At 41.3% G+C, this 26,925-nt stretch overlaps 1 protein-coding gene across 5 annotated transcripts in view; it reads left to right on the top strand.

Moving 5' to 3' along the window:
• MACIR (macrophage immunometabolism regulator) overlaps window positions 1-26,925 on the top strand; it is a 178,798-nt gene that overhangs the window by 90,719 nt on the left and 61,154 nt on the right. The gene's annotated exons all lie outside the window — the stretch shown is intronic.

Genomic DNA, 26,925 nt, shown 5'->3' with positions numbered 1-26,925 from the left:
TCATTTTCCACCTTGAGAATCTTGGCCAAAGCAGTGCCCAAGTGCTTTCTGCCCAGCTGCAATCCAACTAGAGAAGCTGAAATTAGCTTCATTGCCAGAGACCTCAAAAGCCCTTTGAATATCCAGCACCCGAATGGCCTCTGTGCTATTTTCTGCGAGATTGTGCTCCAATCACAGCTCCTCATCTTAGAGCTGCAGTTACGTTTCCTAGATCTGCACAGATGCAAGGCTTTCCCAGAACTAGGATAAGCTGTCAACTTGTAGGGCAGCTCAGTTGCTCCCTGGAATTTATGCCCTAAGGGACAAGCGCTCCATGGAGCATTTTGAAAGCTGACAGCTTAGCGTTGGCAGCTGAATTTTGACATTTCAGGCTATTATCAAAACTCTCTCCAACAGCTGAAACTGTAGGTATGTGACAGTTAAGCCTTCTGCGAGGCATGTTTATCTGGCAGGAAGAATGCTATCAGTTGCCTTATTATTCTATTGTCCCGCGCGTTTCAATCACTTTTTGTTAATCAACTAACACATTGTTGAGATATCTAAAAATGACAAGGCAAATAAAGAGCCATGGTTAGGATTTTACCCTCAAGCCCATGCTCAATTTGAAGGCTTCCGGCTTCAAAATATTTAGTTGGAAAAATTTACCATTGTAAAGAAACGTGAAAAGCAATAGGAGAATTCACATACTAGGTAGTCCCTGCAGAAGCTCAGACTTAGTCCTTCCCCTATGGACTTAGGAGATGGTAATGAAAAGCCCTATTTCTTTCCAAGCTTGAGCTGACACACTTGGATATGTGGGTATCTGAAAACATATTTTATCAAAATAAGGAGCTTAAAGGTGAAGTTTTTTTATACAACGTGGTCCTCTTAATTTTCATTCCATTAAATGCTGAAAAAAAAAATCAATGTCTGACAGATGAAAAAGGGCAGAGTTAGAGGAGCGATATGGAGGAGAGTATATCAGAAAAAGAAGAGTTCGGATTGTTTTATAGCAAAAGGAAGAATAATGATCCTGTAGCTATGTTTACTTCCTATACAAACTATATATTTTTGTTAGTAAAGACAAAAATGAAATTGGATTACTAATGGTAAAAGAATATGGCTCTTTGCTTTCTAGAAAAAAATGGTTAAAAACACATCTCTTTACCTCCCTTGAAAAACCACACCTCACTCCCTCATGCTAACCATCAAGTCAACTCAGAGAGTTAAAAACTTGTCCCCGGCCCCAGTAGAACCCTCACCAAAGAATGCAGCGGAGAGTCCTATCTTCTGGTTAAATACTGGATAAGCACAAATTGAAATGTGTCCTTAAAGTAATTAACCCAACCAAATCCCCGTGGTTGCCACAAAGTGAATGTGAAATTGTAGAAATCTTTGATGTCCTCTAACTGATTCGTGACAAGAACCGAATATGATGAAATAGCTTTGAGATGAGTCAAGTGTGTACGCAACACCAAACAGGCAGTCTATTCAGTAAGTTTAACTTCCTCAAAACAATTCTCAGTGAAAAGAAAAAGGAAATATGTTTACTTGGACTTTCCTCATGAGTTAAGTTTTACACAGACGCAGATTTTAAATTAATCAGTGCCCTCATCTGATCGGTAGGCAAAATTGTGTGGTAGTTTTGTACTGACACTAATAATAAATAACAACAACAACGGCATCTAACAACACTTAAAAGTATGTGTGCAATGTGCTAGGCACGACTCTAAGCCATATATTATACACGCGCGTGCACACACAGACTCACATATACATACGTACGTATATACATACATACACATATGTATAATAGTTAATCCTCAAAACCTCCTTGATACTGATAGATGTTATTATTATCCCCATTTTGCAGAGAAGAAAATAGAGGCTCAAAGAGCTTGAATAATTTGTCCAGGGTCACAAAGCGGTAAGAGTGGTATTTAAATCTGGACCAGCTGATTGTAAAGTCTGTGCTATCCATTTATCACTACATTATAGTGCCCTTTGTTTACATGTTGAGATATATTCATTCGAAGTTTATCTGCAGCACAAGAATTTCAAAATTCTATAAGAGTTCCTTCAAAAGTGTGGTCAATATGGGGAAGAGGAATAACCATGATAGAAGTGATATTTTCAATACTTCCATATAAAAATGTCTGGAGGCAGAGCCGCTAATGGAAAATATTGATTGTGAGTTTAAAAGGTGGTGAACTTCAGGACCAATCGCAGCCAAATTTATATCCCTGAAGTTTCCCTCGTATATTTGCAAATTCCCCTTTCCACATTTGAAAAGCTGGCTTTTAGAAGTGATGATAGAAGTCTTACCGAGTCAGCCCTAATAACAGCTGTTGGCTCCGATTAGCACAAGGAAAAATTTCTCTCAGTTTCTGCTGCACATCTGTTATAGTTTTTTTTTTTTTGTAATCTGCGGACAGTGGGCTATAAGATGGTGTACAGGGTTTTTTCCTGTATTTAAAATATTTTTCTATATTTTCTTTTTTTATTACTTTGCCTCATTTCCTGAAAGTTTTTCTGTTAATGCACTGTAACCACTCACTTCAAGCAGACAGCAAGAAGTAAACAAAAATATGAATGCTTCCCTCAAGTAAAATAAAGATTTGTTTGAACTTAAAAATATCTTGGCTTTGTTATTTTTATATACAAAGATGATTTTTTTCTATATCATCATGCACCTCTGAATTTTAGAGTGCTTTATTGCAGCTGTTAATTGCAATATTAAGATAAACTAGGTTTGAGAAGCAAGTTCTCTCTTTTTACTAAGACTTCTGTGTGTTTTGGTCAGAAAATTATATAATCTTTTCTCATTTATCTTAGTAGTAGTTTCAAAACAAAATAAAGAACAAGCTAATTGGGTGGCAAAAATATAAATTAGATTGCGTAATTTCGTCTTTGCCAAAGGACTTTTAATGACTGTTTTAAAGCAACTGCATATGTTTATATAAATTCAGCTCCTTACTTACATCTCACTGTCGAGATAGAATGGAGCTCTCTTTGGAATTTCTGCCAAAGGAAGTGACTTGGAATATTATCACCATCAGTCTCCTCTTCATCTCTGGCCCGGGCACCTCTCTTAGGGACCGCTGCAGCTGTCCTTCCACCACACACGAGCTGTCTTGGGTCACGTGGTCAATACAGAGAAGAGGAATAACTACAATAGAGGTAATATTTTCAATGTTTCAGATACAAAAATGTCTGGAGGCAGAGCTGGTAATGGGAGAATATTGATTTGCGAGTTGAAGCTCGTTAGGACTGAGAGTGGCCACCTTTATACCTCAAGAGCGTCTGCGAAGTCTGGCTTCTGGCCAGTTCTCACTCCATCTCAGCAGCCATGAGAAATGGAAAGTCTTTGGGTTTCTACTCAGGCTTTAAAAGTTTTCAAATGCCATTCCAGATGGCACCAGAGATTTGAAATTTGTTTGTGTGACATCTGAGCTTCAGTCTTCTTATCACTAAATTAGGAGTAAAGCTGTATATTTTTATTTTTTCCAAGGACTAAAATGAGATGAAAACCTATGAAACTCTCTAGGTCTCTCAATAAGTGTTTTTGGGTCTGTCAATAAATCTATTTCCAGTTGACAACAATTTCCATTTTTAGAATGATGATGAAAATAGAAAAGTAGATATTAACCAAGATATATTTTTGTTGGGTCAAGAAATATTTACGTTTGTTAAGACTCTTCCTTCTGGAATTTAAGACAGTTAGTCAGTGTTTTTCAAAGAGTGGTCCATGGACCACCTACATCAGAATCTCTTGGAGTGCTTGGCAAAAAATCGGATTACCTGTCTCTACCCTGGTCTTACTGAATCAATATCTTTGGGGAAGGCACTTGGGTGAACGTGTATTTAACAACATCCCCAGAATAATATTTTTCTTACACTGAAGTTTCAGAAGCACTGCCTCATCTAATATGTATATGGTGCTTTATACTTTATAAATCATAAATCACTTTCACACTTACGGTGTCATCTGACTCTCATAGCAACCTTGTTAGATATAGAGAACAGGTAACATCTCCTTTCTGTAGATGAGGAAACAGATGTAGAGAAGTTAGGTTTCTCACCCAGGGTTACAAAGAAAATAAGAGGCAGAACATAGATCTGTGTTCAGGGTTCCTGGTCCAGATCTCTTTATACTCCACCTCACTCATCCTCCGTCTACATGAGAGCTGCAGATTGTGTGGGGCTGCAGGAGAGTCTTGCTAATCTACAACACTTTATTCTATAGGCAATGGAGATATATAAAAGATTTTTAGGTAGTAGAATGACTTACTCATATCTGTGCTCTAGGAGACAGCTTAGCGAATGGTTTGGAGAGAGGAGAAACTGCAGCCAGGAAGTGAATCGAAAGACTTCTGTTTTTTTCTACCACATCAGCAATATAGGCTGGATTACTCATGCCCAAAGTTCTCAATTGAAGGCACTGGAAATGAATTTTTTTGAACAAGACATAGCTGTGAAACCCAGAAAATGATTCTTTATGGTGCTTATTAAATTTTTTGTGTGTGTGTTAGGAAGATTGGCCTGAGCTAACATGTGTTTCCAACCTTCCTCTTTTTTTTTTCTCTTGAGGAAGACTGTCACTGAACTAACATCCGTGCCAATCTCCCTCTATTTTATGTGGGATGCTGTCACTGTGTGTCTTGATGAGTGGTGCTAGGTCCGTGCCTGGGATCCGAACCTGTGAACCCCAGGCTGCTGAAGCAGAGCGCACAAACTTAACCACTACATCACTGGGCCATCCCCTGGTGCTTATTGAATTTTAACATTAATAACGTTAATGTGGCTGTCTCCTCTAATATGTTGTGAACTCTATGAAAATAAAACAGTTTCATTCATCTTTGTATCCCCAGAATCTGGTTTAGTGTTGACCATATGGTTTCATTAAATGTGTTTGTTGTTTGTTTAATAAACTTGAGTGAATGATAGTAAAAACTTTTTTTACATTGGCAAATGTAAATTATTATTTACATACGTAGCTCATTTTTATATTCTTTTTTTTCCTTCTTCTCTCCCCCTAGAGCCCCCAGTACATAATTGTATATTCTAGTTGTGAATGCTTCTGGTTGTGCTATGTGGGATGCCCTCTCAGCATGGCTTGATGAGCAGTGCCATGTCTGTGCCCAGGATCCGAACCAGCAAAACCCTGGGCCACCGAAGTGGAGCACACAAACTTAACCACTCAGTGGTGGGGCTGGCCCCGCATTTTTACCTTCTTAACACATGCCAACATATAGCTTTAGGTATATGTATTTATTTGGTCATCACAACTGCCTTTCTATAATAGCCCCTATTTTACACATGAGAAACACAGAGTGGTTAAGTACCCCATCCAAGGTCAGTTATTTGCCAAGGCTGTAATCTCAGTGAAATTGGGATGTGAATTAGGTAGCCTGGTTCCAAAGTCATGCTGTGCTACATTATATACATAAATTTATCATTATGTTTCAATTGCTTATCACTTTTGGTATTATTTTATATTGGTACAAATCGGAATTTAATAGGTGTACCATCCGCTATGGTAACAAACAACACTAAAATATCAGTGGCTTGACTGAGTAAAAGTTTATTTCATGTTCACTTAGAGTTTGGTGTGGCTTAGATGACTTTCCTGTATGGCTCTCATCCAAAAGATGACTCAGCGACCTGGCTGCTTTCATCTTGTAATTATACCAGCTGGAACAGGTGTCCTCCAGGGGTCAGCAGGCAGGGAAGAGAAATGAAGGAGGCGCATCAGTTCTTAATTGCCTTGGTCCATAAGGTCACATGTCACATCCACACATATTTCATTGGACAGCACTATTCTCACACCCCAACTTAACTGAAAAGAAGACTAGGAAATACAGAGCAGCATGTGGATCTTTGGTGAGCACTAATAATTTCTGCAATAATATCTTAATTCTGCCAAAATATCCATGTATCCTAACAATATCCTAAAAAAATAGAATAGTAAATATGTAAAAGGAAACGTTGGGAGCAATGCATTTTATTTTAGGCTCTGGCTTTATTACAAATTAGTTCAATGATCCCTGTAATGTAAGTTACCTGCTTTGAATCAGTTTCATCATGCATAAAATGGGCATAATGAGTGACACCCAACTCATAGGGTTGTTGTGAGATTTAAGTGAGATGCTAGAGGCAATAACCAGAGCATAGTGGTGGACACACAGTATTTGCTCAATATTAGAGCTATTGTATTAGTCAAGGTTCTCCTGTGAAACAGGATCAATGTAGACTATTGATATATGCAAATATAAATCAATCAATCAATATATACATATATAAATGGAGAGAGAGTGAGAAGGATTTAATATAAGGAATTGGTTCATGTTATTATGGAGGCCAGCAAGTCCAAATCTGCAGTTCGAGTCCAAAAGCCAGAAGCTGCTATAGAGCCAGGAAGAGATGATGTTCTAATTGGAAGGCCATCAAGTAGGAGAATTTTCTTTACTCAGTGGAAGGTCACATTTTTGGTCTATTCAGGCCTTCAACTGTTTGGATGAGACCCACCCATTTTGGGGAGGACAATCTGTTTTACTCAGATTGCTGGTTTGAATGTTAATCTCATCCAAAAACACACTCATGGAAACACCCAGAATAATGTTTGTCCAAGTATCTGGGCACCCCATGGCCTAGTCAAGTTGACACATAAAATGAACCTTCACAGTCATTAATTATTATTATGATGATTACTGTTATTATTAGATATAGTCTATAGTAAGGTTATTTTCTTGTTCCTTGGAGAAGTTCATTTTTTTAGAGCAACTAATCATTTTTTTTTCTTTTTAAAGACTCACATTAAAAAATCTCTTACAGATTAGCAACAGATATTCAAACCAGCTGGGCACTTATGAGTGAAGCCAAGATTTTGGTGCCCAGAGTAAGCAGATCAAGTTGGTAGTCCTTTTACTAGACCGTTATCTTGACAGTCAAACAGCTACCATGATGGGCTCGCCTGGTAGCATAGTAGTTAAGTTCACATGCTCCACTTCAGTGGCCTGGGGTTCGAAGGTTGAGATCCCAGGCATGGATCTACACACTGCTCATCAAGCCATGCTGTGGTGGCATCCCACATACAAAATAGAGGAAGATTGGCACAGATGTTAGCTCAGCGATAGTCTTCCTCAAGTGAAAAGAGGAAGATTGGCAATGGATATTAGCTCAGGGCCAATCTTCCTCACCAAAAACAAAACAAAACCCAGCCACTATGAAAGATAAGCAGACAGGTCTTTTAAGAGGATATTATATGGAAGACTGAAAGCAAAGTTGTCTCTTCAATCTTCTAGACTTTGTCCTCCTTGTTACAATGTCTATAGTAATCATTTTGGTGGTGTTATTTGTTTGTATACTGTTCATAGTGTTTAGTTAAATTTTAGCTAGACTTTCCCAATCATATAAAGTTAATCACTTTGATAATCCTCAAGCTCACATTTTTTGCAGCTCTCAATTGACAGTCTCCAAACAATCAGCCAAGGCAAGGAGGAAGAAAATCTGCCAAAACGGTTGGGGTTATGTAAAGAAAGCAATTGGCTGATTGACTTAATCTCTCCCTTTTCTGCTGGCTGTAATCATGGAGACACAGATGAAGAGAAATTCCAGAGCCAAGTTCATCTCTGCAGTACATTGGAGAGGTACAAAAAGCCTGGAAAGATACTGTGTTCTTAGTGCCCAGAAGTCCAGCAGACACAGGCTTTGTCAAAATGGTGGAGGAAATAAACCCCAGACACACAATGCTCTCCAGGAATAATGCCTTCTAATTTTTGGAAAATTCAACCAGAAAACTTCCTGTGACAGAATTCACGCCAGCTGTACATGCTCAAGCCGGTTAACCTGTTGGACTGAATCAACCAGTCCATTGGTAATTATCATGAACCAGTTGTTTGAACTGATAGAATGCCTGGGCAGCCAGTCACTGAGCCCAGACAAACAGTACAGTCATGTGTCGCTTCACAATGGGGATACATTCTCAGAAATTCATTAGGCAATTTCATTGTGTGAATATCACAGAGTGTACTGAGGGGGAACAAAATTTGCCACCCCAAAGTGTGTCTCTTTAACATGGGGATTATTTTAAGCTGATTATTCTTAAGATACCAAAGACTCAGAAAGTTTTTCTTGTTACCTTTCCCTTAAATGCCTAAAAGAATGTAGATAAACTTGTCTTGGGAAGCGAGCTATCACCTTAGCATAATCTGAACTAGGTGATAGACAGGGAGGAACCCAGAAAAGCCTGTTTATTGGACTCCCCTCTGTGTTCTTCTGTTTCTATGTGGCCAAACACTTGTTTTCCAAACATTTTCTCCTTTTCACCTACCTGTGTATTGTCTCTGACTCTCCCAACCCCCAACATCTTCTTTTGTCTTTAGCTGAGGGTGGTATTTAAAGTGAGAGCTTCAGCCATTTTGGTGAGTTATTTTGTTTTCCTGGGTTTTTCCCATGTATACATGTTATTAAACTTTGTTTGTTTTTCTCCTGTTAATCTGCGTCACGTCAATTTAATTCTTAGATCAGCCAGAAGAACCCAGAAGGGTAGAGCAAAATTTCTTCTTCCCCTACACTGCTTACATAAACTTAGATTGTATAGCCTACTACATGGCTAGACTCTATGGTACTAATCTTATGGGACCTCTGTTGTATAGGTGGTCCATTGTTAACCAAAATGTTGTTATGTGGCGCATGACTGTATGGATAATAAAGGAGGATGGATTCCTGCACAATCTTATTTCTTAGTGTGGCTCTGCAAGTGTATAGAATAACTTTGTCTATAGGTTGCTCAACTGATGTGGGTCTATCAGCAAGGGCACCTCAAAGTGACCATCTAGGTTGTTAAAAAGAAGCATTTATAATAAACTAGCTCAGAAGATTCTTAGTCTTATTTGAAAATATTAGGACAGAATTAAAATGTTTTGCATTATTTGACTCTAAAATGAATTAAAAATGCAAATGCTTTCCTATTATACAAAAATAAAATAGCTTTGACATAATAGTTATATAAATTGAAAGATTACAGCACATATTTTATGAGTTTTAAGCAAAATGGGTGTTTGAAAAGTCTTGTCAAAGTTACAATGTCGTGTTCTTTTGCTTTTAATAGTAAGCAAGCTCTGTTTCACTTTGTGTTTCATGATAATTATCATGGCAGAGACTAAAGCAGAGACAGAGATGCTTGTGTACCCACTTCTTGGTTTACACATTGACCACATTGTGCACATTATGCCTCTATGTAGGGTGGCACACACTTCAGCTACAGGAATATAAAAATGTGAATTGTAAGAAAATCATACAATATCTACTTGTTTTGTAGTTACTACTATTTATTACAGAAAGGAATCTTTACAAATCCAAATGGAAAGGGTTATTAGTATATGCAAACATTAATTTATTAGTTAAAATTTAGTCTTATTCAGCAGGGGAGAAAATATGCCGCTCCAAACTATTCACACTCTTTGCTATGTGGATGATCCTATGATATATTTTTTATAAAGTTCTCTGTGGACTCATAGATGTAGATTATAAAATCTTTTGCATAGAAGGTTTTGTGTAAAGCCAGGTTAAGAAACTTTGTTTTCTTTACTCACAACACTTCTGACATCAAATGTATGGGTTTTCCACACCAAGAAATTCTCCAATTCTTTGTGGACAACAACTGGATATCCTATAATCTACAATTTAATTCATTTTGACACTAACTACCCAGAGTTAGCACAGACCGTACAGGTTGAAGGCTCAGTCCCACATGGCTGCCTCGACTTCAGATACCGGTTGCAAGTCCTAGGTTGTCCCCTGTACTTCTGATCAACTGGCTATAAATCAGGGTTTCCACAACACCTCCCTCAGTTTCAATAATTTGCTATAACAGCTCATAGAAATCAGGGAAACAATTACATTCACTGGCTTATTATAAAGGATGTAGTAAAGAACGCAGATGAACAGCCAGATGAAGAGGTACATGGGGTGAGGTCCAGAAGGGTCCCAAGCACAGGAGCTTCTGTCTCTTGGACTTTGAGAGTGTGCCACCCTCCTGGCATGCAGAAATGTTCACCAGCCCGGAAGATCTCCAAACCTGTTGTTTAGAGTTTTTATGGAGGCTTCATTATGTACGCAAGATTGATTAAATCATTGGCCATTGTTGATCAAGTCAATGTCCAGCCCTTCTCCCTTTCCCAGAGGTCCACAGATGGGGCTGAAAGTTCCAACCCTCTGATCAGGCCTTGGTCTTTCTGGTAACCAGCCTGCCTCCTGAAGCAGTCTAGGGACCCGAGCCACCAGTCGTTCATTAGCATACAAAAAGACACTTTCATCATGTGGGAAAGTCCAAGGATCTTTGAACCTCTTTTGTCAGGAACCAGGGGTGAAGAGTGAATATAACAAAAGATGCTTCTATCATCCCTATCGTTCAGGAAATTACGAAGGTTTAAGGATCTCTGTATGAGGAACTCAGGGCAGAGATGGAATATATATATTTCTTACTATGTCACACAACGTGACTTAATTTACATGATATTTTATAGGTCAGGGGAGGGAAGTGGGCAGCAGTGTGCTGGAAAGTTGTAACAACCAGCTCACTGAAAAAAAGTGTGCTGGTTTGTACATACATAAGTTTATTATCAATTTTTCTGATATAAAGGATGATTAGCATACTTTTTAGAAGTGATAAAATAGAATATACAATAATCTTTATTATGAATTCAATATATTCAGAATACTATCACTGATTTTTGCTACACATTTGCATCCCTAGTCAACTATGATTGTAAATGATGAGCAGGTATAGTTATGACATGAATGTCATGTTATGACATGAATTTAGTGAAACAACCAAGATATATTCTGAAACTTCACTCATTTCTCAATGACATGAGCAACTTTTTGTTTTAATCAACACCCTTAACATATCCTCTGTTGTTTTCTTAAGTCTCTATAATCAACAAAACAGTAAATTAAGCCCTGATTAGTAGCAATTTGCCTATTTCCGTGGTGTAAATACTTTCACCATGGCAGATTTCAGGCCTCTGATGTAACATCACTGAATGTGGAGTTGAGAAGAGATGTTCAGTAGCTCCCTGTTATACAGTGTTCCCATTATAATAATAGACATAAATAACCTTGAAAGCACAAATAATGGTAAAATGTAATAAAATCGTAAGAAAGTGATGATTTTACATACTTTTACTACCTTTGTTTTTTAATTTACTTAGATTTAAATAATTTAATTTTAAATAATGGTTATATTTAACAACTGGCTTGCAAAATTCCTGAAAAATCAATTGGCTTTCACGAGCTGGTATAAGCCAGCTTCGTCTTACCACTGGGAATGGTGGTGGCCATCTTCTCCCCAAATATAACCATCACCACCTCTAATTTGACCATAATTGCATTTCTTTGAGTTTTGAAGGCTTTTAAATCTCCAACTGTCCTTTTTTAACATTGTAAATGAAACTGTAAACTTAATCAGGCAGCATGCACATTATTTGAATATCTGTAGCTCCAATGACTTCTAGCACAATGCTATAGTAAATATATGGCCTAGGCACTCAGCAAATCCTTACTAAATACAATAAAAATGCACAGACATCTAAAATTATACCTTAAACCTATCAATTAACAACTTAATTATTTTAGGAAGAGTTCAATGGCAGTCAGCTGAAAGCCATGCCCCTAGGGTGCAACGGGATGGGTAGGCAGGGGGCAGAGTGCGGTACTCTAATGGATGCAAGCATCAGTTTCAGTCTTATTAAATGGTAATCCCAATAGGGATGCTCACACAGACACTTAGGATTCAGTGGCCCCATTGTGGCTGCTGAACCCTGGTTCATTCCTTCATTCATTCAACAATATTTTATTGGGCACACAATATGGTCTAGCAAGGCATTGGAGATATAGCAGCAGAAAATTCCAAGCCCTCATAGAGCACACATTCTATTAAGGACAGTTGATTAACAAATAAACAAATATACATATATAGTATGTCAGATAGTAACAAGCATATGGAGAAAGAGAATGCGGGAAAGCGGGTTAGGATGAGCCGGGTTGGTGGTGGGGGCTTGTTGTTTCATATACTGATTCAGAAAGACCAATTTAATAAGCTGACATTTGAGCAGAGGCCTCAAGGAGAGGAACCTCAAGGAGGTGCACATATCTGGCGCAAGAGCGTCCTAGGCACAGAAAATAAGTGCAGCAGTCCCAAAGTGGGAGCGTGCTTGACGAATCTGGAGACAAGTGAGGAAGCTGCTATGTCTGGAAAGGAGCAAGGGGAGGATGGTAAGACATGGGGTCAGAGTTAGCAACGGGGGAAGACAGAGAGGGCAGATGTGTGAGTTGATCTGTGATTCATCTTGATGTCATCTGATCTGGGCCCCAGGCTCCTCCTAGGCTACCCCTGGGGTCCTTTGATGATTCCAAGTCCTTGCCCTCTTATTTGCCTCCCACATTCTGGACATCAGATTTGGCTGAGTCCTCTCACCTGGACTTCTGTCTCTGTACTTATGGGGTCACACTATGTAATAACTAGGTCCTGACAATCTTGGTCTAGTGCCTTTCAGAAACCTCTGCCCTGTTAGTGTGTAGAATGTCTCCTTTCATGACTGCACAGACTCAAGCTCCAGAAATGGCCATTGTCACCTATAATATGCCATATAGCTTGTTCTGCTTTGTCTATTAAGTTGGCTACTAAATTGTCATAATAGCCTCCCCTCTTTGTTTGTTTAAATTGCAAATGACGAAATCCAACCCAACTGGCTCAAACAAAAAGGGGATTCAATTGGTTCACAGGGCAATACAAGTTTCAGATGTGTTTGATCCAGGGCTCAAATGACAGCACTAGGGTCTGTTTGTTCTCTGACTCTTGACTCATCTCAAAGCTGGCTTCAATTTTAGGCTCCACATGGTGGCAATGTGGCAGCTCCAGACCGAAGGCTTCCACATCCAAATCTAGCAGAAAGAGTATCTCTCTCATTCTTCCTCCCCTCTCAGGTGTCTAAGAAAAAATCTCCTCAGATCTTATTACCTTTGATTAGCTTTGATTACCCATCTCTGAACAAGTCACCGGAGCCAATCATGTGAAGCCCTAATTGGTTAGGCCTGAGTCCCATCCCTTTCCTTGAGGGAGAGATAGGTTATGAAGTCCTTCCAAAGCATATGGACTAAAAGTGAGGAGAGGGAAGTGTTTCCCAGAGGAAAATTGGGGTACAGCTACCAGAAGAAGAGTGAATTGATTTGGGGTAGCAAAACCCAAAATACTAGATGTTCACCATACCAGCTGCTTATTCTCCTTTTGTGCTCACCGCACCCATTCATCTGGAAGCAGGTTCTTGTATTTTAGGCTATGACCTACATTCTCTGCCAGCTTTAGTTTCATTTGTCTATTGATGAGCTGCACAGATTAGGGCAGCCACTGGTTTACAAATTGTAGTGCTTGGATTGGCCGTGTCAATATCACCCGGGAACTTGTGAGAGATGAAAATTCTTGGGCCCCACTCCAGACCTACTGAATTAGAAACTCTAGGGGTGGGGCCAGCAATCTGTGGTTGAAAAGGCCCTCCAAGGGATTCTGATTCATGCTAAAGTATGAGAACTTCAGTTTGAATCTGTCTCTGAGTTCCTCTTTGTTATATTCTGTTTTAGGACTGTTCTGATCAAATGACAGGGATAAGACTAAGCGAGCACTCTGTCCATCCTCTAAGCCAGCAAGTCTAATGAGTGTGTGCATGTGTGTGTCCTATTTCTTCCTGCCTATTCCATATTGCCCCAGGTCTGCATTTTTGTTCATTTCCCCAGACCTCTGGACTTGGTGGTAATGCTTTTGGCAAAATTCCTTAAGGATGATGCCCAATAGCCCAAGTGATTGTGAGTCTGCCAGCAATAAATTCTCTCAGCTTTTGTATATCTGGGAAGGTCTTTATTTTGCCTTCATCTTTGAAAAATGGCTTTGCTGGATATAGGGTTCTTGGTTGACAAGGTTTTTTCTTTGAGCACTTACAAAGGCTTACATTGTTTCTTGCGTCTGTTTATGGGATCTTTGCATTTATCCTACTTGAAGTTCACTGAGCTTCCTGGATGTGTAGGTTATTGTTTTTCAATAAATTTGGGAAGTTTTCAACCATTTTTCTTTTTAATATTTTTTCTACTCCTTTCTCTCTCTTCTTCTTCTGATATTCCCATTATTCATATATTGGTACTTTTGATGGTGTGCCACATCTCTGAAGCTGTGTTCATTTTTCTTCATTCTTTTTCTCTTTTTTTTTTTTTAAAGATTTTATTTACTTTTTTCCTTTTTATCCCCATAAGTCCCCTGGTACATAGTTGTATATTTTTAGTTGTGGGTCCTTCTAGTTGTGTTTCTCTCTGTTCTTTGACTTTCATACTCTCTATTGATCTTGAAATTCATCAGTTCTTTCTTCTGCCAGTTGAAATCTATTGTTGAGCCCCTCTAGTGAATTTTTCACTTCAGTTATTACACTTTTCAATTCCAGAATTTCCATTTGGTTCTTTAAAAAAATTGTATCTTTTGGGGCCGGCCCGGTGGTGCAGTGGTTAAGTTCGCACATTCCGCTTCTCAGTGGCCCGGGGTTCGCGGGTTCGGATCCTGGGTGCGGACATGGGACCACTTGGCAAGCCATGCTGTGGTAGGTGTCCCACATATAGAGGAAGATGGTCATGGATGTTAGCTCAGGGCCAGTCTTCCTCAGCAACAAGAGGAGGATTGGCAGTAGTTAGCTCAGGGCTAATTTCCTCAAAAAAAAAAAAAAAAAAAGCTAATATAAATCATGTGTCCTTTTTTTTTTAAAGAGAAAAAAATATCTTTTTATTGATATTCTCTATTTGGTGTAAACTTCCTTTACTTCTTTAACCATATTTCCCTTTAGTTCAGTGAATATATTTATAAGGACTATTTTGAGGATTTTTCCTGTAAAGTCCATCATCTAGTTGCTCCCACAGGCAGTATGTGTTGCCCTTTTTTGCCCCTGTGTATGAGTCATACTTTCATATTTCTTTGTGTGCCTCGTAGTTTTTTAGGGGATGGGAAACCTGAAATTTTAGATAATGTATTGTTGCAACTTTGGGTACTGCTCCTACCCCAAGGCTTGTTATTTTTATATTTTGTTTCTTTTTTATACTTGTTTATTTTTTAGTGACTGGCTACTAACCTTCACTGTTCTTGATACAGCCTTAGATTTGAATTTCTTCATGCTTCATTGCAAATAAGTCAATTCCTTTGGGAAGAGATTAGTAGCTATCTGTTTTACAGCCTGCTTCTCCTTCCAGGAAAAATCTCTGAAGCAGGGCTCCAGAGCTTGGGGTAGGGTGATTGCAAGCTTCTTTCTATATGACGGTCCCGTTCTAGGAGCTCAGTGCTCAGTGGAGGGTGGAAGCAGCAGTCTGAGGTCCTCTTGGCTTGCCTCTTCTGGTGTGGAACCAGTGCCTCATGAGCCAGGGCAAGGGCACCCAGGGCCCCCTCATTCTTGGCCTGCTGTGCCCATGGTAGAGCCTCCATTCCACAAGTAGGGGCTGGGCAGAAGAAGGGAGCCTCCATTTCCCAATGGCCCTCAGCTGAGACTTAGCCTCAGCAACAGGTAGCTGGGGCAGGAGGAGAAATGCTGAAGTCCTGCTCTTCCAGGAAGGAAGCCCTCTAGTTGGGAGCTGGGGGAAGAGGGAGCACTATGCTCTAGCCATCAGCCATCTGGACTAGAATCTCTGCCTTGCTGAGCTGAGAATAAGGAGGTAGGGAGAGGTCTTGGTTCCAATTCCACAGATTCTCACCTTTCTTACCAAATTTTCTTGAATAGATGTTTCATTTTCTGTTTGCTCCTAAGACTATTTCCAAAGGCTTTGAATGTTTGGTTGTTTTTTTAAAAGATTGGCACCTCAGCTAACATCTGTTGCCAATCTTCTTCTTTTTTTTCCTTCTTTTCCCCAAAGCCCCCCAGTAGTACATAGTTGTGTATTCTAACTGTAGGTCCTTCTGGCTCTGCTATGTGGGACGCTGCCTCAGCATGGCTTGATGAGTGGTGCCATGTCCACACCCAGCATCTGAACCAGCGAAACCCTAGTTCGCTGAAGTGGAGTGGGCAAACTTAACTACTCTGCCATGGGGCTGGCTCATGGTTGGTTGTTTTTTAAGAAATAATTTCACCCATTTCACTGGGGGGTGGGTCAGCAGAGCTCCTCACTCTGCCATACCAGAAGTCAATCTCCCCTATGCTAGATTTGAATTGATGCCATTTGTTGTCTAAATCATGCCTGAAGTTAACTGTGCACCTTGAACACCATGGGGTCTATCTGGGTACAGCTAGGATGGTCCCCCTAGTTACAGATCCAGATGCTTGGCCTCATACCAGGCCTGATATGACCTGACGTTCCTGCCCTCCCTACAAGTTCCATATTGCTATGATCGTTTTCCAATGTTATGAGCTCCATGGCAGGAACCATGATGAGAAACTAGGCCAGTAGGGAGAAGAGAGGGCATGAGAGCAAACTACCTTTTGCAATTTTGTCTAGCGTCAGTCCAAATCTTGTCACTTAAAATCACCATGGATGCCACCTCTCCAGCGTGCACAGTGACTTCTTATTAGAGGGTACACATGTTTCCTTCTTCCTACTTTCCAGCAGCTGTGCATAATTTTCTGTCATTTTGATTAGTTTTTTTAAAAACACCTGCTATTCAGGGACACCTGCCTAGGATCACAACTCTCCTGAAAAGAAAAACATTGACCTCAAAGCCAGAGCATCCTTCATGCAAATGCAGCTTAGGTCATGATTATCCCAGAGGGACAGCCCTCAGAATGCTTGGGGCATGTCATAGGCCTAACTCAATGGTCATTTACTCATGTGATTGGAGGTAGCCACTGTGCAATTATTCAGCCAACAAAAATTGGACAACTACAGACCCCCAGACACTGCTAAGACTGAGGACAATGTAGAAAGAGTCACAGTTTCTTCAAGGAGTTTATAGTATAGCGGAGGAAACAGAAGTCAAGCAGCAGTTAAAATATTGTATGACACAGTGACAAATGAGGGAAAGCACAGGTTGCCTGTCTGAGCCACTGCTTCCTCATGCCGGCGTCCAGAAAGCAATGCTCAGTTTCCATGGTAAGGAATGGGAAGGAGGCAGGTACAGATCCTTGTTTTCTGAGCTCTCTTTAAAGTTGAGGGGCTGGCCCCATGGCTGAGTGGTTAAGTTCATACACTTTTCTTGAGTAGCCCAGAGTTTTGCTGGTTCAGATCCTGGTCGTGGACATGGCACTGCTTTTCAGGCCATGCTGAGGAGGCATCCCGTATAGCAGAGGCAGAAGGACCTATAGCTAGAATATACAACTATGTACTGGGGGGCTTTAGGGAAAACAAGAAGAAAAAAAAAGAAGACTGACAGCATATGTTAGCTCAGGGCCAACCTAAAAATATAAATAAATAAAGTTGAGAAGTGAGAAGAGAACTGAAAGTGTACAAGAATGTGCCCAGACGCATGTTCTTTCTCTTTGCTATTTTAATAAAAGCAGAAAACGAGAGGAGAGGTTTCTATCATCACCAGGGGAAGTAGGGATGCTGGCAGCGTGACAGTGGCTGTCACCTAGCAAGGGAGAGTCTGCTGCCCAGGGAGACCTTCTCCTCAGCAATGTCCAGGTGAGGAGCTGAGAGCCTTGGCACAGGCTCCGCCCAGCAGGATGGGTGTGACTGAAGATGGAGTAGTGTTTGCTGTTTGAGAAGTTTGAATGACAGTACCCCTTGGGGTGTGAAGAGAGGATGATTCCCTGTCTTGGAAGGACTCTTTTGTCACTGGAGATACTCTCCTTGTGGGGCTGAAATGCATGGTGTTGTCTTACTAGGAGGAAGGAAACGGTGCACTTCCCTCCATAATGGACTTGCAATTTACTCTTTATCCTATCAAGCATTATATTGCATTGAATTTGAGCAGCCGCAGTACCGAGCTGGTGAAGAGGGGCCAACTCTGTAGGTTTATTTAGAAAGCGGGCAGAAATGACAACAACCGTAAAACAGATGAGAGTCACTCCTCAGAAGTTAGCAGAGACAGAGAGAATGAACGACGGACATGGATGTGGCAGAACCACCCCAGGCCAGAGAAGCAAGCCAGGGCATAGCCAGGTGCAGGTTGGTCTGGGCGTTCATGAAATGGGGTCAGAAGCATGCCAAGGCAACTGAGGAAGAGACAGGCAGGGAGTGGGGGTGTGGGTGGAATTTCTCAACATTTTCTCCCCTGACTGTGCACTGTGCACAGTGGAGATGCCTGTGGTTTCCAGACTCGGTGGTCAACTATGTGTGGGCTTAAGAGACAGGCCCTCGTCATTACTTGTCTCAGCTTTGAAACAAGTTCCTAACTCTTCTCTCTCTCTTTAGTCTCACTCCTTGAGCCCTCTCCTCCATACTGTTGCCAGAGTGCAAATTGACTATGTCCCTCCCCTGCTCAAAGCCTTCAGTGGCTCCCCAGTGCCTGTAGAGGGCATAAATTTCTCCTTGACCCGGCCGCTTCCTGGCTTCCTAGCCGCCGGCTGGTTGCCCTGTCTGTCATCCACATACATTCTTCATCCTGGTGATGGTAGACTATGTGCACACAGCATTCGGCTTCATGCTCCTTTTCCTTTGCTTACATTTTTATTTTTGCCTGGAATGCCCATCCTTTAATCCCCCTCCCCTCGTGTTTTTTTTTTTTTTATTAAGGTTATAAAAGTTAACATCCTTGTGAAATTACAGTTGTACATTATTATTAGTCATGTTGTAGGTACACCACTTCACCCCTAGTGCCCTCCCCCCACCCCTCTTTCCCCTGGCAACCACCGATCAGTTCTCTTTGTCCATATGTTAACTACCACCTATGAGTGGAGTCATACAGAGTTCGTCTTTCTCTGTCTGGCTTATTTCACTCAACATAATACTCTCAAGGTCTATCCATGTTGTTGTGAATGGGACGACTTTGTCCTTTTTTACGGCTGAGTAGTATTCCATTGTATATATATATACACCACAACTTCTTTATCCAATCATCAGCTGCTGGGCACTTAGGTTGGTTTCATGACTTGGGCTATTGTGAATAATGCTGCAATGAAGATAGTGGTGCATGGAACTTCTGGAATTGCTGATTTCAGGTTCTTAGGATATATACGCAGTAGTGGGATGGCTGGGTCATAAGGTATTTCTATTCTTAACTTTTTGAGGAATCTCCATACTGTTTTCCATAGTGGCTGCACCAGTTTGCATGCCCACCAACAGTGTATGAGGGTTCCCTTTTCTCCACAGCCTCTCCAACATTTGTCTCTCTTGGTTTTGGATATTTTTGCCATTCTAACAGGTGTAAGGTGATATCTTAGTGTAGTTTTGATTTGCATTTCCCTGATGATTAGTGATGATGAGCATCTTTTCGTGTGTCTATTGGCCATCTGTATATCTTCTTTGGAGAAATGTCTGTTCATGTCCCCTGTCCATTTTGTAATTGGGTTGTGTGATTTTTTATTGTTGAGTCATGTGAGTTCTTTGTATATTATGGAGATTAACCGTTTGTCAGATAAATAACTTGTAAATATTTTTTCCCAATTAGTGGGCTGTTTTTTCATTTCAATCCTGTTTTCCCTTGCCTTGAAGAAGATCTTTAGCCTGATGAAGTCCCATTTGTTTATTCTTTCTATTGTTTCCCTCATGTGAGGGATTATGGTGTCTGAAAAGATTCTTTTGAAGCTGATGTCAAAGAGTGTGCTGCCAATGTTCTCTTCTAGAAGACTTATTGTTTCAGGCCTAATCTTTAGGTCTTTGATCCATTTTGAGTTTATTTTAGTAAATGGTGAAAAAGAATGGTTGATTTTCATTCTTTTACATGTGGCTGTCCAGTTTTCCCAGCACCATTTGTTGAAGAGACTTTCTTTCCTCCATTGTAGGCCCTCAGCTCCTTTGTCAAAGATTAGCTGTCCATAGATGTGTGGTTTTATTTCTGGGCTTTCAATTCTGTTCCATTGATCTGTGCATCTGTTTTTGTACCAGTACCATGCTGTTTTGATTACTGTGGCTTTGTAGTATGTTTTGAAGTCAGGGATTGTGATGCCTCCAGCTTTGTTCTTCTTTCTCAGGATTGCTTTAGCAATTCGGGGTCTTTTGTTGCCCCATATGAATTTTTGGATTCTTTGTTCAATTTCTGTAAAGAATGACATTGGAATTCTGATTTGGATAGCGTTGAATCTGTAGATTACTTAGGTAGTATGGACATTTTAACTATGTTTATTCTTCCAATCCATGTGCATGGAATGTCTTTCCATCTCTTTATGTCATCGTCGATTTCTTTCAAGAAGGTCTTGTAGTTTTCGTTGTATAGATCTTTCACTTCCTTGGTTAAATTTATCCCAAGGTATTTGATTCTTTTTGTTGCTATCGTGAATGGGATCGAGTTCTTGAGATCTTTTTGTTAGTTCATTGTTAGCATATAGAAATGCTACTGATTTATGTATGTTGATTTTATACCCTGCAACTTTGCTGTAGTTGTTGATTGTTTCTAATAGTTTTTCTATGGATTCTTTGGGGTTTTCTATATATAAGATCATGTCGTCTGCAAACAGTGAGAGTTTTACTTCTTCGTTGCCTATTTGGATTCCTTTTATTTCTTTTTCCTGCCAAATAGCTCTGGCCAACACCTCCAGTACTATGTTGAATAAGAGTGGTGAAAGTGGGCACCCTTGTCTTGTTCCTGTTCTGAGAGGGATGGGTTTCAGTTTTTGTCCGTTGAGTATGATGTTGGCTGTGGGTTTGTCATATAGGCCTTTATTATGTTGAGGTACTTTCCTTCTATACCTGTTTTATTGAGGGTTTTTATCATAAATGGATGTTGGATCTTGTCAAATGCTTTCTCTGCATCTATTGAGATGATCATGTGGTTTTTGTTTCTCATGTTGTTAATGTAGTAAATCACGTTGATTGACTTGCGGATGTTGAACCATCCCTGTGTCCCTGGTATAAATCCCACTTGATCATGGTGTATAATCTTTTTGATATGTTGCTGTATTCGGTTTGCCAAAATTCTGTTGAGGATTTTTGCATCTATGTTCATCAGTGATATTGGCCTGTAGTTCTTTGTGTTGTCCTTGTCAGGTTTGGGGATCAGGGTGATGTTGGCTTCATAGAATGTATTAGGGAGTGCTCCATCTTCCTCTATTTTCTGGAACAGTTTGAGAAGGATAGGTATTAAATCTTCTTTGAATGTTTGGTAGAATTCTCCAGAGAAGCTGTCTGGTCCTGGACTCTTATTTTTGGGGAGGTTTTTGATTACTGTTTCTATTTCTTTACTTTTGATTGGTCTATTTAGATTCTCTATTTCTTCCTGATTCAGTTTGGGGAGGTTGTATGAGGCTAGGAATTTATCCATTTCTTCTAGGTTGTTCAATTTGCTGGTGTATAGTTTTTCATGGTATTCTCTTATGATCCTTTGTATTTCTTTGGTATCTGTTGTGATTTCTCCTCTCTCATTTCTAATTTTATTTATTTGAGACTTCTCTCTTTTTTTTAGTGAGTCTGGCTAAGGGTTTGTCAATTTGGTTAATTTTTTCGAAGAACCAACTCTTTGTTTCATTGATCCTTTCTACTGTCTTTTTTGTTTCAATATCATTTATGTCTGCTCTAATTCTTATTATTTCCCTCCTTCTACTGACTTTGGGCTTTGTTTGTTCTTCTTTTTCTAATTCCGTTAGGTGTTGTTTGACATTGTTTATGTAAGATTTTTCTTGCTTATTGAGGTGAGCCTGTATTGCAATGAATTTCCCTCTTAGGACTGCCTTTGCTGCATCCCAAATAATTTGGTATGGTGTGTTTTCATTTTCATTTGTCTCCCAATAATATTTGATTTCTTCTTTAATTTCTTCAATAATCCATTGTTTGTTCAGTAGCATGTTGTTTAGCCTCCACATTTTTGCCCCTTTCCCAGCTTTATTCTTGTAGTTGATTTCTAGTTTCACAGCACTGTGATCAGAAAAGATGCTTGATATTATTTCAACCCTCTTGAACTTATTGATGCTTGCTTTGTTTCCCAAGATATGGTCTATCCTTGAGAATGTTCCATGCGTGCTTGAGAAGAATGTGTAACCTGCTGTTTTTGGATGAAGTGTCCTATATATATCTATTAGGTCCATCTGATCTAATTTTTCATTTAATTCTATAATTTCCTTGTTGATTTTCTGTCTGGATGATCTGTCCATTGGTGTTAATGGGGTGTTGAGGTCCCCTACTATTATTGTATTGCTGTTGATGTCTCCTTTTAGTTTTGTCAATAGTTCCTTTACGAATTTTGGTGCTCCTGTGTTAGGTGCGTATATATTTATAACTGTTATGTCATCTTGGTGGAGCGTCCATTTTATCATTATATACTGCCCCTCTTTGTCTTTCTTTATCTGTTTTGCTTTGAAGTCTACTTTGTCTGATATAAGTATGGCAACACCTGCTTTCTTTTGTTCATTATTGGCTTGGAGTACTGTCTTCCATCCCTTCACTCTGAGTCTGTGTTTGTCTTTGGGGCTGAGGTGTGTTTCCTGGAGGCAGCATATTGTTGGTTCTTGTTCTTTGATCCATCCTGCCACTCTGTGCCTTTTGATTGGAGAGTTCAATCCATTCACGTTTAGTGTGATTATTGAAATGTGGGGGCCTACTGTTGCAATTTTATCACTTGTTTTCCGTTTCTTTTGCATTTTGTCCTGATGGAGAGCTGTTACTTTGTGTTATTGTCCTTCTGCTTATCTCCTTTGTTCTGGATTTTGTAACCCCTCTCCTTTTTTTGATTTTTCAGGAATGAGTTTCTTCCTGAGCAATTCTTGAAGAGGAGGTTTTGTGGTGATGAACTCCCTTAACTTTTGTTTATCTGGGAAAGTTTTTATTTCTCCATCGTATTTGAAGTGTATTTTTGCTGGGTAGAGTATTCTTGGCTGCAGGTTTTTGTCCTTCAGAGTTTTGAATATTTCATTCCAATCTCTTCTAGCCTGTAAGGTCTCTGCTGAGAAATCTGCTGATAGCCTTATGGGGTTTCCTTTGTAAGTTATTTTATTCTGCCTGGCTGCCCTTAGTATTTTCTCTTTGTAGTTGACTTTTGCTAGTTTCACTACTATATGTCTTGGGGTTGGTCTTCTTGTGTTAATAAAGTTTGGAGATCTATTGGCTTCTGTGACGTGAAGTTCCATCTCTCTTCCCAAGTTTGGAAAGTTCTCAGCTATTATTTCTTTGAACAGGCCTTCTTCCCCCTTCTCCTTCTCTTCTCCCTCTGGTATACCTATAATCCTTATGTTGCATCTCCTAATTGAGTCGGATAATTCTCAGAGAGTTTCTTCATTTCTTTTTAGTCTTAATTCTCTCTCCTCCTCTGCCTGCAGCATTTCTATATTCCTATCCTCCAAATTGCTAATTCTGTCCTCCATATTATCGACCCTACTGTTCAGAGAGTCCAGATTTTTCTTAATCTCCTCCATTGTGTTCTTCATCTCCAGTATTTCTAATTGGTTCTTCTTTATAGTGTCAAGCTCTTTTGTGACATAGCTCCTGAACTCATTGAGTTGTCTATCTGAATTCTCTTTTAGGTCATTGAGTTTTTTCATAATGGCAGTTTTGAAATCATTGTCATTTAGGTTATAGGTTTCATTGTCTTTGGGATTGTTTTCTGGGTGCTTATCATTTTCCTTCTCTTCTGGATATTTAATATATTTTTTCATACTGCTTAATGGCATGGATTTGTGTCTCCTCATAGAGATAAAGTTTAGTCGCTGCTTCCACTTGTTGCGTCTGGTGTGTGTGGGGGGGCAGCTGTTTAGACTGCCCCAACCAGGAACCCTGTCAGCTGTTACTGACTGGGCCTGGACCCCTCCTCGTAGTCACAGTGGTCCTGTGGGGTCCTTCATCAGTTGTGGGGGCAATTGCAAGGGGGCCTCAGGCTGCTGGTGCCTACTGTTGCAGCCCACCTAGATGCGCTCCCTCCTTGTGGTCTGCAGCAGTGTTGTGGGCTTTCCCATCAGCCAGGAGCAGGATCACCTAAAATCTCCGATTTGTCCCTAACAGAGCCCACCAGATCACACTTGTCCGCTATAGGTCCCAGCAGAGTTATGGGTATCTTCTGCAGTCTGTCATTAGCTCACCTGTGCTGCTTTTGCCCCAGGGCCTTCCCACCTTGCGATTGCCAGTCGGGACCTCTCCACTAGTGCTGTGCAGAGGCTTTCGCTGAGGCTGCTGTAAGAACCTGGAGATGCACCCTGGGCTACGTAGCCGTTTCACCGGAGCTCTACTCTGCCCCGCTTCACTCTCATGGGATCTCTGGGAGCCCCTTGCCTTGTCTGGGACACGGCCAGTGTCCGTGGGCCTGGTGGTGGCTTGTAAGCTGCTGCCTTGTGGGGAATTCTGCTCTAGGGAGCTTCCTGGTGTTCCGAATGCTGGGCAGGGCCTCCCTGCCAATGGCGAGCAGAGGCCCTCCCTGCTGGGGGGATGCGGGACCCTGGAGCGACCCCCCGGGCCACAGAGCTGGGTGTTGGAGTGCCACCCAGTCCCCAAGCGCGTCCACAGGAAGTCCAGGCACCCCCTGCACCAATCCGTGTGCAGGAGACCATGAGCCCAGCGGCAGCTTGCGGTCTGGAGCTGCCCAGGGGATCCGCCCACTGGGAGCCTCCCTTTGTCCTGGATTCTGGGCGTGGCCTCCCTGCTAATGGCCAGCAGAGGCTTTCCCTGCTGGGGAGATACGGGACCCCGGAGCCTTCCTCGCGCCACAGAGCCAGGGGCTGGAGCTCCAACCGTGTCCCCAAGCACCTCTACAGGAATTCCGGGGACCCCCTGCACTGAGCCATATGCCAGAGACTGTGATCCCAGTGGCAGCTTGCGGTCTGGAGCTGCCCCGGGGTATCCGCCCACTGGGAGCTTCCCTTTTACCTGGATTCTGGGCGTGGCCTCCCTGCTAATGGCGAGCAGAGGCTTTCCCTGCTGGGGAGATGCGGGACCCTGGAGCCTTCCCCGCACCACAGAGCCAGGCGCTGGAGCTCCAACCGTGTCCCCAAGCATGTCTACAGGAAGTCCAAGCGCCCCCTGCACCGAGCTGTGCGCTGGAGACCGTGAGCTCAGTGGCAGCTTGCGGTCTGGTGTCATGCTGGGCCCGCCAGGAGCTTCTCTTTGTTCTGGCTTCTGAGCGGAGCCTCCCATCTAATGGGGAGTGGAGGCCTTCCCTGCTGGTGGGTGCGGGACCCTGGGCCTCCCCTCGTTTTTTGGCCAAACTTTCTTAAGAAAGTCTTCCCATCCATTTCAGACTGGGGTAGATACTCTTCCTCCGAGGACCTGGCACTTATCTCTAATCTTGCACTCACCATATTGCATTACATGTGTACTTCTCTCTCTCCCTCTCTTATCTATGAACTCCTCCAGGCTATGTCGTATTAATATTTGTATCAACCAGGGCCGAGCAGAATGCCTGGGACATAGTTGGTACTCTAAAAGTATTTTGTTGTATAAATGACTCAAAGGATCCTTAACTGCCTCCTGAATAACTAATTCTAGACAGCATCTGTTTGAATTCCGACTGGAGTCTGGAAGCAATGGGTGCCTTCATTTAACCATTGGACCTAGAAATGTAGCAACCTGCAGCCTGCCAGGCTGAATGCACCTGAAAGCCTCAGGAAATCTTGTCACTGTGCATTTTATTATGTGACTTCAACTTGAGCTGAATAGGGAGGAATGAATCCTGGCCAGCACCGAGCATTGTGCCAGGAATAGAACAGTGGGGCCATTGCACTCAGTGAAACTAAGGGTTACCATGGTGTCATCAGGGAGTGTTCTTGAGCTATAGCTGGACTGTATGCCTCATTCCACCTGGCCACTGCTCCACGACACTGAATGGAGAAGCCTTTCCCTTTCTGCATCCACAGAGCCATGCAACATACCACTTATTTCCTAAACCTGTCTCTGTGGAAAGCTGCTTACCCTTGAGTCTCTCAGCAGAACAGTGAATGAGATCTAAGCCCCTCCTGGGTGATCAGTAAATTTCATCTCATAGAGAGTGCCCCAGCCAGGTGACACAGCAAGAGCTGAAAGCACCTCAGGTTGTCTTTACCATCATATCCTATGCATAGCACATCCTGCTTGTCCCACTTGCAGCATCTGCAGTTATGACTTCCTTTCCTTCCTCTAAACGGTGGTTCACCTCACTGAGAGGTGGGTCAAAGGCTTCAACTGAGTCATAAACTGTGTTCTTGTACAAGTGTGTGAGGTTAAGTTTTCCACCTGAGGGGAGGATGGGGTCCGAACAGGACTGCGATAGAAGAGAGAGAATGCAATGTGCTTCCAGATGTGACTGCCGCTCACGCTGCTGCAGAAAGAAAGCCCACCATTTCCTTTCCTGCTCAGTGGGAGCTATTTTTTACCTTCATACAAATGAGGTGCTTGAATACCATGTAATTAAAAAACCCCACAAAGACAAAACCTTTGTTTTGAATGCAAACCTATGGGAATGAAGATGATCTCACAATCTGCAATAAAAAGGTCATCTCTCTGATCTTGGATGTTTCCCAGCTAAGCGCATTCAGGGTGTCATTGCTGGCAATGGAAAGCTCAGAGTGTCTGCAGCCTCCACACTGTGATTTAGTGAGGGGAGTGATTGAGAGTATTTTTGTCAGAGGAACTGGTTCTCTGCTTAGCCTCAATATTTCATAAAAAGCTCATTGCAGCAAAATTTTCATTTGGCAGCGTCTGCTGTGCTATCATCTTGATATCTTCACATTAAGTCACACTGGCATTTCAAGGTCAAATGGAAGTCACATTGACATGATGAATATTTAATTGTCTGCCTCTGACAATATTTAATTGTCAGTCCTATACATTTTTTAAAAAGAGATAATTTTTTTTTCTTGTAAAGACTCAGGCAAAGCATATAATCAGAAGGGTTTGCAGGAAAAGGAAAAGTTAAGAATCTTGGTGTCATGGGGCATTTAA

The sequence above is a fragment of the Equus asinus genome, chromosome 9 (assembly GCF_041296235.1).
Source record: "Equus asinus isolate D_3611 breed Donkey chromosome 9, EquAss-T2T_v2, whole genome shotgun sequence".
NCBI lineage: Eukaryota > Metazoa > Chordata > Mammalia > Perissodactyla > Equidae > Equus > Equus asinus.
The sequence above is the reverse complement of the archived record's forward strand: the minus strand, read 5'-3'. Positions and strand labels throughout refer to the sequence as shown.